General features: G+C 41.0%; 1 long non-coding RNA gene across 1 annotated transcript; it reads right to left on the bottom strand.

The window, feature by feature from the left end:
• Positions 1-388: 388 nt before the first annotated feature.
• Positions 389-12,925, bottom strand: LOC106026065 (uncharacterized). Its single transcript, XR_010043697.1, has 5 exons — positions 12,380-12,925; positions 4,620-11,242; positions 3,670-3,759; positions 2,500-2,848; positions 389-1,166 (listed from the first exon to the last, which is right to left on the bottom strand). It is a non-coding gene; the product is annotated as an uncharacterized LOC106026065 (long non-coding RNA).
• Between the last annotated feature and the right edge of the window lie 2,021 nt (positions 12,926-14,946).

The following is a 14,946-nucleotide window of genomic DNA, read 5'->3' as shown; positions in this document are numbered from 1 at the left end:
CCAAAGGATCTCAGCAGCTGGCTGGAGCATATAAGCTACTGCTCTCCACACTTACAGTACCTCAGTGGGCTGCCATCAACTACCTTTTAGAAGCCATTTTAGGGACAGCTCAACTGATCTGAGACTCTGAGCAGCTGCAGGTTGGCTTCATCTCAGTCCTCGTAGTGTTGAAATCCCACAGTGGCTGGGTGAGGGACAAGTGCAGGAGGTGTCCAGGGTCAGGGAGCCGAAGTCAGCCTGGTGAGACACATCCAGTGTGTCCTGGGCTGAACAGTTCAGTCAGCTCCACAGCCAGAGGCCGGGATCAGCCTAACCTTCTGTGGAGTTGAAAACACCAGAATCAGCACTCAGCCCTGATCCTATTGATATAGGGAATGAAATTCCCAGCCCACTATGTCCAGTGTGAGTTCATGTCCTCTAAAATCAAAGAATGCATTTTAGGAACCACAGAGGTTAAGAGTAGAATACATTTATTGAGAGAAAACAAGCTTCTGTCTGAGAGAGAGACAAAAGCGGGTTGCCAGGGACTCTATATTTTCCAGATGGTTCGAGGAAATCATGGCATACAAAGGGTTTAACATGGGGAAACTGGGTACTCACAAGGCAGATGGGCATAAGGTGGTACAAAACTAAGGCTAACCAATAAGATTAATAGTTCAGGTAAAATTGATTAAACTGGGGACAAAACGGGAAGGGAATCACTTAGAATGCAGGAATTCTTAGAGAGCAGTGAATCTTCCCTAAAGGTTTGGAATGTCACTCCTTACTTCCTCAGCGTGCTGGGGAACTATTTAGAACTTCACTCCTTAGGATATGGATGTATTTGTATGGTCTTTTATCTTGAGGCTTGGCCCACAGCAGCAGGTGCTTGTCTTCCCCTTAGTTGCAAGGTATCTGAGCTTCTGCACTGGCTCCTTTGAGGACCTAGCCCTGTCTCACTTCCTGTAGTATTTCTAACTAACTCAGCTGCTTATAACAGTCCCCTCTCTGAAGAAGTAACAAGAACTGCCATGAGGGCGTCATGGGTGATGACCGATCTGGCTTCTTCAGGCTGAAGAGGGTTGTAGTGGTGACCAGCAGTCAGAGATACTTCTGCAGAGATCCTGTCTAGAGGCCCTCAATAGATACCAGGCATTTTCATCATGGGTAAGCATACAGCTCTAAGTCTGGAGGAGACAAAGACAAAGAAACAGTTGAGTATGTATGGGCCAAAGAATAAAACCAGTAGAACAATTATGAGTATAGGTAACAAAGATTTCCACCAATAGGAACTAGTAATAGATTTCCATAAGAAGGAGAAAGACAAGGTCCAGGAGTCTTAAGAACCTTACATATTGTTAACTTGGTATCTAATGTCTTGAATAGCTACTGAGATATTAGCAGAAGAGTCAGGAGTATATATACACAGCATTCAGTTTTTACAATGGCACAAATGCCTCTGTGTGCTGCTGTTAGAATGTCTAATGTCATCTGAGTTTGAAGGACAGCCTGTCTCATTATTTTTTTTTTTCCTTATTTAAGAGGGACCAGCAGCAGTGTCATTTAAGGCCCACTCGGTATAGTTAGTCAAGGCCTCAGTACATTGCATGATGTCTTTTAATCCTAGGGAAGGGATAAACACAGAGGCCAAATGATCATACCAGTGGAACACACTTCTGTACCTTCGATGTTGTACGTGGGTAAATTTGCCGGTTTTTCGACATTTTTGATACTCCTGCCTTGTAACCATGCAAATCCTAGTGTGCATCTGCCTATCCATCCAGAGCCCAGGCAGGGCCACAGATAGGCTCCACAAGACCAATGAGTGCCATTCGGGGCTCCCCATTTGATTCCAGGGCCATTAAACCAGTCTGTTGCAAACCAGTCATTAGCCTGAAAAGTTACTTGTGTGTCCACATTGTTCAAGGGCTGTCCACCCCAGGTGGGTAGTGGCATTAGGCCAACCAGAATAAAAGTGGTGTTTTTGTTCCCAACATAAGGGGGATTTTCTACTGAGATATCCTATGGTGGGAGTTAATCATAGATACTCATCCCATATTTGAAAATAGCCATATTGATATGTATGGTTGTTGGCCCTTAGGATAGGACCTTTCTTTTTATGTACCAGGGGCCTTACAGGCCTGTAGAGAGGCTCCAGTGGCATTATAAGAAAAAAATCTGATTATGTCCAGGATCATTAGCAATGTAATTTACAGGATCATTAAGAATATAATATTCAGAGGCCATTTTATTACTATGCAATTGTGGGCTGAACTATGAATACTGAACTTCTTTGTTATCTCATTACTATAGTCCTGTAATTTATTCCAATCACATCCTTGAAGTGGAGACACCCACCAAGGAAGTCCTGATGTACTGGACAAGGGCAGTGAGCCACATATCCTGCAAGAGGTGTGTTGTAATGATTTTGCATATGCTTGTGCCCACATTAAAAAGGAGTTGCATCCTCCTTTCAGTGGTGAAGGGAACAGTAAAAGGGCTAATAGTAGCCTTACTTACCTGAAGTCTTTGTTTTCTCCTTGAAGAGGAATCTTAGGTCTTCTGTGCGTTCGCAGGAGTATGTGGGTGGTTGTTCACATCCAGTGATAGTCTCAGGTTTCCAGGGTTTGTGTCAGGTGTGATGCATCCGAGTGTCCAGGCCTCTTGTCTTCAGCATGGAAGAAGTCGACAGGATCACAGTGTAAGGTCCTTCCCAATGGCTGATGAGGGAGGGGATTTTACCAGCACTAAATCTCCAGGGTGGAAGATAGGTTTTCCTTTCTCTGTAGGCTGAGCTTCTGTAAGCTCTTGAAGAGTTTGCTGGAATTTAGCCAATGAGGTGATGTCTTTTTTTAAGGCATCTGTTTCTCTGACAAAGAGAAAATCATCAGTGAGGAAAGGGCATCCATAAGGCATTTCAAGCGGACTGAGGCCTAGGTTTTGAGGTGTATTTGTTATTTTGCTAAGAGGTAAAGGTAGGATGAATCTGAACCCTGGTGGGGCCTTGGGCTGAGAGGGCAGTCTGACATCCAGTGGTCACCTCTGCAGTCAGGGCATGGCCCAGGGGGCTTTTGAGTGCAGTCCCTCTTAAGGTCACTTGGCTTGTGGCAGTGATGGCAGGTGAATGTCATTGTTGAGCTCTTCTTAGAGACCTGAGAATCAGACTTAGGGTCTGTTTCTCTTAATGCTGCGCAAAAGCAGCTGCTTTTTCGCAGTCTCTTTGTTTTCTCTCTTTGACCTCCCTCTCATCACAGTTATAAAATACTGAGGAGGCAACTTTTACTAAAGTATCAAGTGAGCTGGGGGTTTAGCTCAGTAGCAAAATCACTTGCCTGTCAAATGTGTGTTGTGTTTGATCCACAAACTCCAACACACACAAAATGAATGAATAAATAAAGTATCAAGTGGACTATCTGGAGGAAAAGCCATCTTTTGTAGCTTTTTTCTAATAGCTGAGGCTGACTGTGTAATAAACTTATCTTTAAGGATAATTTGTCCCTCTATTGAATCAGAATCTAAAGAAGTATGCTTTATCAATGCCTCTCATAATCCATCTAAGGAGGCAGAAAATTGTTCCTTCTTTTCTTATTGAATAACTGATAACTTAAAATAATTGAATGGTTTAGTTCTCACTCTTCTTCAGCCTTCAAGAACACATGTCTGGAAATGATTTCTAATCCAATCACTCACCTGGTTGTGGGCCCAGTAAGAGTCTTGCATAGGGACTGTTTGTGATCCAGTGGGAACACAGCTTTTGCAAACTCCAACTGCACTGTGTCGCTGGTCCAGAACAAAATAAATCAGTGCTGCTTTTTTAAAATAAAAACATGTCTTGCCCATTTTTGAACTCAAGTTTGGGCTTTGGGGGCTCGTTTGTGGATTACAAGATTTAATGGCATATTTTTATTATTTTATTCTTGCACAAGTTAAATTTAAACTAGTTGCTAAAGTTATTTCCCTTTATCTTCTGGCCTTCTAAAATTGACAATATGGTATTCATATCCAAAGGCAATAGCAGCCTGTAATGCTGCGTGTCTCTCACTAGAAATGAATGTCTGATTTAAGAGTAACACTACATCTTTCCAATCTACTTAATATGCCTGAGTAAGTCCTCTAAGGACCTGAATGTACTTGGCAGGCTCATCTGAAAATTTCCCAAGATCTAATTTTATTTGTTTTAGGTCACCAAGAGAGAAAGGTACATGAATTCTGGAAGTTCCAGATCATCCATGTACTCCCTGCAAAGGATACTGCCCTTGAGGAGCTTGCTTAAACTCAGCTAAGGATGGGTATAGTCCTGGAAAGGCCTGGATTACAGCTGGCCTAGACGCTTTATCCTTAAGGCTGGAAGGGCAGGTGGGGGAAACCTTAGGTTCAGTAAAAGTGGGGGAGGATTTGATTAAGGCTATTTTGTCCTCAGGTTCTAAAGGTTCAGGAGGTGCAATTTTCGGCTCTTGGGTAGAAGATGCCTTAAGAGCCCAAGGTGCTGAGTTTTCCTGTTACTCACATTTACATTTAGAATATAAATAAGAAATATTTCCCAATGCATAGAAAGTCTGAATGTAGGACAGCACTGACCTTTTCCCCTCCTTTTCGTTGTATGTCTCTAGTTGTAAAAGAGGATCATAATTAATACTTACCTCTGTATTCCACTAAGGCTCTTGGGGGTAGGTAGGCCACACACTCATGCAGAGAAATACCAATTGGATCTTTTTCAACATGGAAGGCTCGAACATCTAGTGCCTAAGAATGTGTTCCAAAGGAGAATGGGCTTTGACATTTTGTTGTCCATGTCTATAATGTAAAAGCAAGGCATAAGTATGAAACCTTTTCTGTACCCAGGCATTGAACTAAGGACCATTTGATGAGCTATGAGAGATATTGAGCTATCTAGTTATACATAAAATGAGTTAAAATAAGGTGTCCTTTTTTTTCCCTGTTTGATAGATGTTCCCCACGTGTCTCTTGGGTTGAAACTGCTCCAGGGCAGGTGAATGCCTTCTGGAGAGAATGGACCATAGTTTCTGTCAGCCTATCCACCCTGGAACTGGCACACAATCCTATATTCCCAGATAGCTCATGAGCTTTGTTTCCATAAAGAATGTTTAGCGAAGGAAGCATGACTTTGTAAACATGTATTATAAGGGAGCATACATTAAAAGGTGAATTGGTGGTAGAGTACTTTTCAGGTTTTTTAGAGTAACTCTCCTCTAGAGATAGATAGAACAACTGACTGGAGGAGCATTACTCCTTAATCTGGGCAAAAGAGTCTCCAGACATTTGTCTCTCACTTAATTATCTAGGTAACTTTTCTTAGTAACAGGACAAGGCTATACTTCATTTAAATTTCTGTATCTTTGAAGCTCACAGGTTAAATTTATAAATTATCATCTAGCAGTCACATTTTAAGTTAGAAAGAGGCACATCAGTCTTCTAGTCACACAGAAAATCCTAGTTACTTTTTTTTAAAATTTTATTTAAGGAGAAAAGAGAAAAAAACAGTGAAAGGGTACAAGTTATACAGATTTACAGAAAAAAATGAACAGTAGGAAATCACTAGTTAATGGATTACATATTGCCATCTTAGAAATAATTGTTCAAGTCACAAAATTAAAGCTTGTAGAGTGGACATTCCAACAATGATACTGCAAACAGTTCTGTTCAATGATTTAAAACTCTGTGATATCATTTTCTAACTTATACACTTAAATATACATGCAGTTATATAGTTTAGAGCACTTTCTTTTCCTCTCTTTTGTACAATGACTATTACACATTTTGGGTTTCATTGCTCCCACGGTTCTTATTGCTTTTTTGGAAGAGAGTAAAACCAAATGTGACATAACAGAACAGAATCGGTCAAGTCAAAAGGGTGGACATAATAGATAATGTAAAAACATAATACACGGTGATCAACAGTGGTTACCATAATGCCTCCAGCTATCTCTAATTGAATTGCCTATATCATTAGTTATAATACAATTGAACAAAACAGTAAAGAACAAAACCGACAAAAGCAAACCATTGGAGACTTTGTAGGTCTTCAAAAGTAGATAAAAGTCAACGAGAATGGGCGTCATAATGAATCTCATTATCTTCACAGCTGATGCCTAAACTTTCGAACCTGATACTATCCAGCAAAACAGAATAGGGGAACATCAGTCAAAAACAAGATGGTGAGAGTAATACAAGGCTTCAAATCGAGATAATAGAAAGTCAAAGTGGGTTACTATAATATATCCTGCTATTTTTTCCCTTTAATTAAATGGATAAAAATAAAAGAGTAAATAATGGAGTGGAGATTGGGATAAAAAAGGGCATAACAGCGAAACAGCGCAGATCAAAACATAAACATTTAAGCAGAATAGTGTTTCACCACCAGATAATTCCAACCCAAAAGTAACTACCATATTGAATCTTTCCTTTAAGTCCTTGAGTACAACTTCGTATACTGTAGCATTAAGTTTATCAAAACAATGTAAAACCGGGGCTGGGGATTTAGCTCAGCGGCATAAGCACCTGCCTTGTAAGCAGGCAGTCGTGAGTTTGATCCCTGGTACCGATAAAAAGGAAAAAGTCAAAAAAAAAAATGTAAAACCATTTAAGAGAATGACAGCATTACAGAATATTTAGAATCGACTAACAGAAAATGAACAATGGTTTCTGTATAATCTCCTTGTCTTTAAAAGGTTTTTACTTATACTATCGTACATAATAAACTCCAATAAGATACAACGTATTTAGACCATTGGAGACAGAAGAACAAAAGCTAGATGAGACTTCAAAACAAGATGATACTAAATCAGTATTACCTATTAAGATGTCATTTTCTCCAAAATAGCTGTTCCTATCATCCAATCTTCTCTGTCTCATTTCTGTTGAGCTCTTTTTCTGTCAGTAGCTGTCAGTTTTTCTTCTTCATTTTGTTCTCTGCTCCATTCGTTGTGGCCTCCCCACCACTATTTCTGGGTTCTTTGTATTTTTTTTTTTTTAGAATATCCTGCAATACTTTCTATAGAGTTGAATTGGTGGTTGCAAATTCCCCCAGTTCCTCTTTATCCTGGAAGCACCTTGTTTTTCCATCAATTTCCAGGGACAGTTGTGCAGGATATCTCAATCTTGGCTGGAGATTATTATCTTTCAAAGTTTGAATTGTTTCCCCCCACGCTCTTCATGATTTGATGGTTTGTGCAGAGAAATGTGCTGTAATTCTGATGGGTGTTCCCTTGTAAGTGGTCTGTTTCTTGTCTCTGACAGGTTTTAATATTCTGTTCTTGTATTGAATTTCTGGAATTTTTATTATATGCCTGGGTGTTGCTCTGTTTGGGTTGTAGGTAGCTGGGGTCCTGTATGCCTCATACATCTGAGTATCTTTACCTTTTGCTAAATTAGGAAAATTCTCCTGGATTATTTCTGTGAGTAGCTTTTGTAGTTCACTTGTTTGTGTCCCTACTTCTTCTTTTATGTTCTTAATCCTTAAGTTATGGATCCTCTTATCGTCTTCTTGTCTTTGTATTATTGCTGTTTGTTTCTTTGTTATTTTTAAGAAGTTTTTCATTTCATTCTCTCATATTACAAGCATGCCCTCAGATAGTCTGTCCTTAGTTTCCTTCAAGCTGTTATGCCAGTCTTGGATAGACTTCTTAGTTTCTTGATAGTCCCTTTGAACCTGCTTCACATACTCTATGCTCTGTTTTCTCCATCAAGCAATTCTCCCCTCTTTTTCTGTTCTTCCATTCCACCATCTGTTTTTTCCAGGGTGGTGCTTAGCATTTCTCTAACTATTCTGCATACTTCTAGCTTCAGGTCATTGATAACTTCATTCCTGAATTGGTCTATGAGGCTCTCTATATGGCGCTTTATGTCTATTGGTGCGGTGTCCGCTATTGCCTGTTTCTCAGAATTGGGGGCCAAGGAGCCTTTCTTGTTGCTGCCTTTTCCCATATTCTCTGTTCCTTATATATGCAAGTTTACACAGGAGGCCCAGCTTCCCTCCCTGTCAGCCACAGCCTGATGGAATTGCGCTGACTAGGTGTTCCCGCCCACCGCAGCGCACCAGGGAGTTACGGACTAGGCAGCCTACGTGGGAGTCGCCCCTCCGGGCCACCGTCAGGCTCTGGGATCTGGGTTGGGCCAGCCTATCTAGTCCACCAGCAGCGTCACGCAGGCCAGGCACTTTTCACCAATCCCGTCCGAGAGGGGAATGTGTGGCTGGAGTCGCCACCGCGCCCTGCTCCCGCAGGACTGCCCGGGCCCAGAAAGTCCTCCACTGGAGTCAAACTGTGGTAGAGTGTCAGTTTCTCTCACTCACCTCACCACAAGTCAGTGTACGCCTCCCTGGCCATCCTGTTTTCGACTCCGTTCACAGACTCCCGTTCTCAGAGCTTCTGAGCGTCTCTCTCCTTGCCGAGCCGATGTAGAGGCAGCCAGCCACAGCGCGCCAGGAAACCCAAATCATGGCTTCCTTTGGCGCGGGGTCTAGACTCCACACCGAGGCTTTTCTGTTCCTGTTTTAGCACCAGGACTGCATTCCAAGTTGGTTTCTCTCAGCCCAGTACGTTCCTGAGTCAGCAGAGCATATCTCTACCGGCTTATGTCTCCTTAGTCCGCACCATTCCTGACTTCTGAACCAAGCCTTTCAGAGAGCCTCCGTAGTATCTGCTATCTGTCCACCATGTTGTCCCAGAAGTCCTACTTTTTAAAAAATTTTATTTAAAGACAAAAGAAAAAACTTTTATTTAAAGAGAAAAGAAAAAACAGAAAAAGAGTACAAGTAATACAGAATTTCAAAAAAATAGAAATCACTAGTTAATAGATTACATATTGTCATCTTAGAAATAATTGTTCAAGTCTATTTAGTTTTAATTAACATAGGTAAATCATTTCCCTACTAGCTGCTATGGAATGTAAGCAATCATTGCAAGCTACCTCAGTATAATCTCTGAAGGGATGGGTAGTCTAAGTGATCTAAAGATCTCTTGAAAAGTTTAGAATGTTTTTAGTCTACTAGCAGAGAAATAAGGATAATAGAAAAGGGGAGATTTTAAGTGGTCATGAGCAAATGTCCTTTGAGGAAATGTTGGGTGCCAACCAGGGTGTTGCTCTGGCCAGGAACCCTCAGTTCTCAGTTTCTATTGCCTCAGATAACCAGAAATCAGTCTCCAAAAAGGAATCCAGCTGCCTGTCTGGTCAACATTCTGTTGAATCCATTGGCCACTGGCTTCAATGGGGATTCACCTAACAGATGCTGGGGAAAGCTAGCCTCTGATTTTGAGGGTGGCAGTTGCTGTAAGGATGATTAGCTGGCACAGTGACCACTGTGTGTCAAAATTCTATAAGCGATAATTAACAGACTGCAAGATCATTACCTACACATTTATCAATTTATAATAAAGGTTTTTAAGTCCATAATTTGAGAGGTTGGAAAGCCTCCTTATTCTAAATAGGTTTACGTCCCCTATGTGTGCTGCTTTTAAGGATATCTGCTTCCATTGCCACATGGAAACTGGTTCTCCCCACTGTGTCTCAGGTTTAATTTCCAAAGGAGATTTGCCCAGAACACTGAGCTGGGACACAGCTTTCATGTGTATTCTCCTGAATGGGCACAATTCTGATGTCTCATCTGACCCAGAGATGGAGTATGTGTCCCTCATCTAAGATGACTTCCCTGTTCTTGGCATTAGCAAATGCTCATTTTCTATGGGCTTAACTCAAAAGGAAAAGGTTGGAATAATCTAGAGTTTTTCCCACTTTTATATGCCTTTATTAGGAAAATGTAAAGTGGCAAGAGAGTAAGAGATAAAGTGAAACAAAGGAAACAGAACAGGCTTGACATTCCTCTGGAGTATAAAGGAGGAGCAGAGCCAGTCTGTCTCAGTGAAACCTGTGCTCCAAATCTGGAAGCATGGCCACCAGCCTAGTGCTTCTTAAATGGTGGAACGAGTCCCATGTTTTATTGCAGGCATGTATGTTTTCTAAGTCTGAACTAGATTTCATTTAAGAAAACCATTTAATAGAAATTTATATTAAAGACTATTCAGGGTGTTCTATTATTATCTGTGGTGCTATTGTCTAAATATAGTTAAGCAAGGAATACCAGTAACTTTAGCAACTAATATAACATGTGAAAGAATAAAATAATAAAAATATGCCATTAAATCTTGTAATCCACAAACAAGCCCCCCAAAGCCTAAACTCAAGTTCAAAAATGGGCAAGACATGTTTTTATTTTCAAAAAGCAGCGCTGATTTATTTTATCCTGGGCCCTGTAACACAGTGCAGTTGGAATTTGCAAAAGCTGTGTGTCCTCCTTAAAGCTTTCTAGCCTCTTGTAGAGAGCAGAGTTTACAAAGTAAAGGGGTTATGGGGGTGGATCAGGAAATCTGCTAAGGAAATGTTTTCCTTAGCAGAGGACAGAGTAGTCTAGCATTAGTTAATTCTTTGTCAGCTGATTTTAGCACCACATCTGTTATTAGTAGAGGGCAACGATGTTTAACATATCAATTAGGTTAGGTTCCCCGGGATTTACAATTTTTTACAGACGGGAGCATTGATTAACATATCAGTTAGGTCACCCAGATGGGGGAAAATGCATACAAAACAGTAGGCGGCGTTACAGGTACTTTGGCATAATACAAACGTAACAGAGCTCTTTTTCCTAGTGTACAGCATTCCCCACTGATTTTAGTCAGTGCACCAAATCATTGGCTCATGAGGTTTTCAGACATAAGTATCTGTTTATAACCTTGCATCTTTAAAATCGTAAGCTGTATAGTTTGAACCTGATCTTTGACATACTTTTCCAATCTGAGTATAATACAAGGCCCAATAGGAAGATTAACAAATTTCTTGCAGCTGTCATTATTAAAGCTGTTAACCAAAAGGAGAAAGAAAACCAACATTTAAATTCACTGTTTTGTCACATAATTAACAATTTTTTAAAAAGCCAGATAGAGGTTTCCTTGGGGTTTCTATAAGGGAGAACACAAGATTATTAGTTACATTTGGCAGTCTTGAGCTTTAAAGAGTCCTTGGAGGGAATGACAGTCCACTTATCTCTAGGTTGATCGCCTTTGGAAGCCAGGACCTGCTTGAAGTGGGAATGATGCATCGAGGCAGGCTTTCTGGCTACTTTGATAGCAGTTGGAGTGCTGAGGACTACAATGTAGGGACCTTTTCAATGGCTCAAGAGATCCATGGTGAAGCCTCTTGATGAGCACAGGTGACCCAGGCTCTACAGCAGGGTGTTTGTTCTCTCAGTGGGCTGCAGGTGGAGGATGTTGTTGTCAAAATAACCAGTGGGTGGAAGTCAGAACTGGCTAAAGACTTTGGGGAGACTTAATAAGATCTTGATTAGCTAAATCAGCTAATTTTTCCTCAAAAATCTTAGGTATAAGAGGAGTTCTCTCATATAAAGCCTCAAAAGGGAAAATACCAGTAACATAGAGGGTACACTGTGCATACAAGAGGTCAAAAAAGGAAGGAGACTCCCCAGTTCTCACCAGTTTCTAAGGCCACTAGTAATTACCATCTTTAATGTCTGGTTTATCTTTTCTACTTGTCTTCATCTTTGGAGGCAGTAAGCACAATGGAGTTTCCAATTGATCTGCAAGACTTTGGTTAGTTTTTGAGTTATCTGGGCCATAAAAACCGGCCCATTGTAAGGCCCCATTGATAAGGGGAGGCCAAATTGTGGGACAACCTCATATAAGAGTTTTTTGACTACTATCAGAGCTGACTCAGATTTTGTAGAAAAAGCTTTTACCCATCCAGTGAAAGTATCAACCATTATAAGTGAATACTCATATCATTGAAGTCCAGGCTTCCCCACTTCTGTAAAGTCTACCTTCCAGTGTTCTCTAGGAATAGTCCCACTTAGTGAGTGGCTGCTTTGGGTTCACCAAATGGCACTGAGGGCATCTGAGACTCACAGACTGGGCAAGCTTTGATATTAGCCCCCAAATGCAAGTCTTTTCAAGTGCAAATAGGCTCTGACAAAGTAGGTGGGAATGCAGTGATGTCAGGGCTATCTCAAATCCCCACTGATTCTACAGCTGCCTTTTGGGTGGTGGCATCTGCCAAATTATTTCCTCATATAACAAGGCCATCTCCTGCTCAATGGGCTCTATAGTGGATAATAGCCACTCTTCCTGGCATCCAGATGGCAGCCAACAAGTCCAAAATTTGGGAAACATTTTTAATCTTTTGGCCCCAGAAGCCAATAAGCACCATTCTTGATAAATGGTCCCACGAACATGGGCAGTAACAAATGCATACTGACAACTTGAGGTCTCAGTGAGGGCAATGAGTTCAGCCTGTTGGGCCAATGTTTTTGGCTCCAGGCTTGGTTCCCATAGAATCTGAGAGTCTGTAGTAATGGCAGCTCCCACAACCCACTTACCTGGATAAATGTAATTGCTTCCATCGGAGAAATACAAAGGAACTCTGAATAGTGGCTCATCTGTCAAGTCTGGTCCCCAATACAGATGTGGAAGGGCAAGGAGGGGCATCATCAGGCAGCAGAGTGGCAGGGTTTGAAGCCGCTGTCCCCTTGAAACTGATGGTAGTCAGATCTAGAAGTAATGCTTGATAATGCATGACTTGGGAGTTGGGCAGCCATTGGTCCGGCGGAGCTTTGATGAGAGTCTCCAGCGAATAGGAGGAGACAAAATAAGAGTTTTGGTCCACAAGTCAGTTTTTGTGTCTCCTCTATCAGGATGACTACCGAGGAAAACACCCACAGACAAGGTGGCCATCTGGCTGCCACATAATCAAGTCTCTTGGAAAGATAGGCAACAGGCCTCTGCCAGGGTCCCAAACTCTGCGTCAGTCCTATGGCTCCTAGAAATTTTTCCACCCAGTTTTTAGTCACAGGGACTGGAATCTGTTGGATGGCTTGCATCTGCTGGGAGGAAAGAGTCATTTATTTTTATTTTTTTATGGAAAGTCCAACAAGCAATGCAGTTTTTCTGCCCAGCAGAAACCTCTTAAGCCTGGTCTTTAGGGTCCTCCCGGTTGTCAAATATCTTTTAAGCAACCTCTGATAACTGACTGAAGGGCATTTCCTCAAATCTCTCAAACTTTTGCAATTTTTGCTTAATATCAGTGGCCGACTGGGTTACAAAGGCAATATTAATGGCCCTTGCATTTTTAGGCACTACTGGTGTATAAATGTGATAGGCCTTTTGTACTCTTTTCAGAAAACCCCGAGGGAGACTAATAAGTCTCTGTTGAGCCAATTGCCTCACCTCTGCTCTCTTGGGCAAAAGGTAGGTTTTCTGGGGTGCCCTAATGGCTACTGAGAACAACTGGCAATACCCATAAGGAACCTCCTCACCTCTGGTTGTCCAATTGGGGTGGGACAAAAGGAAAACATGGTTTTGGCATTCTGGATCACAGGCAGGTTTTATCTGGATGGCACACTGTTTTTTTTGTTTTTGTTTTTGTTTTTTTGTCCCAGGGTGGGCCATTGCCCACATGGCAGGCCACTGTTTTACTGAAAGTACATACTTAACAAAAAAAGGCTTTTTCATAGGTAACAAAAGTAATTGTGCCGCATAATCTCCCAGATATCCACAGCACATGCAAGAACTTGTATTTTATCTCTATAATCACCAGTCACATTAGGCATAATAGTTATTTCTTTTAAATTTAGATCAGCTTATTGTAGTAGAAGACGAATTTTTTTCCTCTGTTTTTTGCAAGCAATCAAAATCTCAACTTTGTCTTTATAATGTATAGCATTCCTGGAAATTCCCCTCCCCCAAACTCACAATATTGCAAATCATCCTGTTGAGCTCTTTGCTCTTGATAGCCATAGCACAAAAAGCATTTTCTCTTTTACATTTTTATTTTAAGACAAAACCACTTTTTAAAATTTATTATCAGTCAATTACTTTTTCTCTTGATTTTTAGGTTTTGTTAAAACCTTTAACAAAATGCTTGAAATGACTTTCTTTTAGTAGTCTAAAACTTATGTAATCATTTTATTTCTTTTCACCACATTAAAATGCTACATTTTAAAAACTAACTTTTTTAACTGGCTCAATTATAGTATGACCTGGTTTTTACTTGCAAAAGTTAATATGATTTTTAAAAACCATAAATATACATATATATGCGCACATATATTCACATTTTAACCGTAAAGAAAAATACCATAAAAAACCATAAAAAAAAACCATAAAAAAAAAAAACCAAAAAAAACCATAAAAAAAAAAAAAAGAAAAAAAGGCATGCAGAGGTTGCAAGTAATCAGTTGAGGATAAAAACATTAAACAAGGTGCCACAAAAGATAATACCAACATTAAAGACATAAATGAAGGTTTTTCTGCCCCCAGTTTGGCAAGCTAAAGGAAATAATTTTTGTTATGAACCTTGAGTCCAATAAGCCACATTGATCCTGCAACAGAAATGGACAACAAGCCCCTAAGTTAGTAAAAAAAAATTTTATCAGTACCAGGGATTGCTGGGTGAAAACGGGCCCTAAAACACAAACAGGCCCCAACACCCCACATGGGCGTAGGTCCCCCACATAGGCCTATGCCATACCCACAGCCCCAGGTCCCCCACACGGGTCTAGGCCATACACATGGGCCTAGGTCCCCCACACGGGCATAGGCCACACACATTACAAGTAGGCGAGAGCCCCCAGAATCCGGTGCAGAAAAAGCGCGAGCTTGTCTGCAGTCACTGTGCACATTCAAATTACAAATGGGCAAAAACCCCTACACGGGCCGAAGCCCAAAGTTACCAATGGGCCCCAAAAGCCCTAAATTACAAAATGGGCAAAAAGGCCCCTGGAAGTTGTCTCATTTTATCTGCAGTTACAAATGTGCACACTCAGATTACAAACAGGCAAAAAACCAAATACTTACAGATGTTAAGCCAATCGATCGGTGAAAAAATAATTTGGAGGGGTCCCCCAGTACTCCCAGGTGAGCCCCTTAATCTTGTAATCCACAAACA

The sequence above is a fragment of the Cavia porcellus genome, unplaced genomic scaffold, assembly GCF_034190915.1.
Source record: "Cavia porcellus strain 051 isolate PalLab524CR breed Dunkin Hartley unplaced genomic scaffold, mCavPor4.1 scaffold_27, whole genome shotgun sequence".
Lineage (NCBI taxonomy): Eukaryota > Metazoa > Chordata > Mammalia > Rodentia > Caviidae > Cavia > Cavia porcellus.
Note: the sequence above shows the minus strand (reverse complement) of the source record. Positions and strands in the feature narration are given on the sequence as shown.